The sequence below is a fragment of the Emiliania huxleyi genome, assembly GCF_000372725.1.
Source record: "Emiliania huxleyi CCMP1516 unplaced genomic scaffold EMIHUscaffold_114, whole genome shotgun sequence".
NCBI lineage: Eukaryota > Haptophyta > Isochrysidales > Noelaerhabdaceae > Emiliania > Emiliania huxleyi.
Genome location: NW_005201551.1, coordinates 310,095 through 312,681, shown reverse-complemented (window position 1 = coordinate 312,681; position 2,587 = coordinate 310,095).

Genomic DNA, 2,587 nt, shown 5'->3' with positions numbered 1-2,587 from the left:
CTGGAAGGCACCGAGATGTACCTTTTTCGCGCAATGGTCAAAATCAAGGTTTTGTAACGCGAGCTGTGCCACAGTGAAATGGAACTAGCCTTTGGTGGTTAGCTGACCATAGACACCTCACTAACCCCACACACGGTCTCGTCCGTGCCTCGCCGGCCGGCGAGATTGCTAGAGGTGGAGCAAGCCTGCTCTAGCCTCGCATATTACCTCCTGTCGTCTGTTGTGATGTTGTGCCCTTGTTTGTTTCTCTTGGCACCTTGGAGTGCTGGGGGGGGCGACAGGAGGAATGTGGCCCTGAGTTACGTGTACGCCAACTCAGGGTGTGTGGCAGCCAGCTGGCTGTGTGTCTTGTGAGCTTGTTTGTGTCTGTGTGTCGTTCGTGCGTGTCGTCATCATCTGTCTTGCGTCCACCCATACCGCGTTGGTGTCCAGTCCGAGCCTGACTGTTCTTCACCTTCCTACATACATACATGGTTAGCTCACATTTCACCTCCAACAACCGAGGAGGCGGGAGCGCACGCCCCCCCACGCGTCGGCTTGACGGGGTAGACGGATACTGTATTGCCGGAGACAGGTCTCTCTCGGCCCTCGGCCAATCCCTCGGCACTCTCGCGTAAAGCCGTAGCCCCGTCGTCGAGTCAGGCGGGCTTGACGGTGATGATCGCCTCCACCTCCACCGGCGAGTCGAGCGGCAGCGTGTTGGTGCCTGCGTACACCACGACACCGCAGGTATGAAAGAAAACGAACTCAGTCGTCGGATCAAGGGGATCTCTAGGGCACTCGTGCGGCAATAGCCGGGTGGAGGGGGGAGCGTGCCGGACGGGGCGTCGTCGCGCCGTCCGATGGTCTGCTGCCCCGCGCAGCAACCGTCAGGCGACGACCCGGGGGCCAAAAACCCGGCGACGACGGCGCTCTGGATGGGGCGTGACCTCCTGCCTCCAACCTCCTTCCTTTTTGAGCAGGTGTGACGCCGCGCGAGCGACGCTCCGAGATCACCCGAGATAGCGCGGCGCGGCCCCGAGATCGCCCGAGATCGCCCGAGATCGCCCGAGATCGCGCGGCGCGGCCCGGGGCGGGGTGGATGGGTTGGGAGCGAGGGGGCGGAAGTGCTCAGTGCGGTAGATGGTCAGCTCGAGGCGCGTGAGCCGGACTTGTGAGCCGGACCACCCCCTCTTGAACCCTGCGTTGTTGAGCCAGGACTCAACATACTCGGGCTGTCGCCGTCCCAAACTGTCACTCCCCTCTCTCCCGGCCGGGGTGGGGCGCGCGCGGGGGCGGCGGGTGTGAGGGATGTCTGTGAGCCCGAGAGCGATATGCCATGTCCCGCCTTGCTTTGTTTCCTAACATCGAAGGCTAAGCTCAAAAAAAGAAATAAACTGTCCCCCCCTCGACGCCTTCGTGTAGGCGACGCGATCGAGTGTTCCTCTTTTGGTACTGTCGCGTGCCGCGTTGAATTCTTTTCCACCTGTGTCCTTGTCAAAGTCGATCGACTTCTCACGATGGGCTGCGTCTCCAGCCGCGTCGAGGCCCCGACCGAGGAGCTGCCCGGCCCTCCCGCCGTCGAACTCGACGCCCCGACGCCCGCCGACACCGCCGCGCCGACGCAGCCGGCCGCCGCCCTCCCCTCCGCCACCGATCTCGGCGTCGATGAGGAGAAGCTGGAACTGTGGCGCAAGCTCGGCGGCGGCGACCTCGAGCCGGTCCTCGCGAGCGGCGCCGTCGCCCTCCTCGACGCGCAGTGGATCATCAGCCACGCCGAGGCGGGCGGCGTCCTCTCCCACCGTCAGGCGCTGCCCAAAGAGGCCTTCCTCTCCCTCGCCGACCTCGTCGAGGCGACCGAGTATGACTGGCTTCCCGTCGGAGCGCTTTCCTACCCGTGGCTGACCAAGGACCACCCCGACCCGCGCGGAGCCAACCTCTCCCGCGTCGCGAGGGCGCTCAAGGCCCTGCTCAGCTCCATCACGCGGCTCGGCGTCTTTTGGGACTTCGGCTCGCTGCACCAGCACCCCGATCCCGCCAACGGCGTCATGCGCACCGAGGAGCAGAACGCGCTCTTCAAGGAGGGGCTGGGCTGCCTCGGCACGCTCTACTCCCACCAGCACACTTGGGTGCTGCGGCTGACCTCCTTCCCGGACGGCCACAAGGCGGAGGATCAGACCGAGGGCACCAACGTGGCCGCGTACTTTGACCGCGGCTGGTGCTACACGGAGCAGAGCTGGGCTGGCCTGACAAAGGCCGCCTACCTCTCGCTCGACCTCGGCAAGACGCGCGACGGCGTGGAGTACGACTGCGGCAGCCTCATCGAGGACTGCACCCAGGCCGGCGGCCGGAGCCCTCCGCTGCTGCCGTCTGCGTTCGCGGCGGAGCTGGAGAAGAAGAGCTTCACCAACGGCAAGGACGACAAGCCGCTGGTGAAGGGGCTGTACGAGGCCGCCTTCGAGGAGCAGTTTGGCAAGGCGACCGAGCTGGACTACACCGGCCTCGGCTGGGGCGACGCGGAGGCGGCGCAGCTGGCGGAGGTCCTCGCGAGCGGGGCAGCGCCGCGGCTCGAGGTGCTCTATCTCAACGGCAACAACAAGATTGGCGA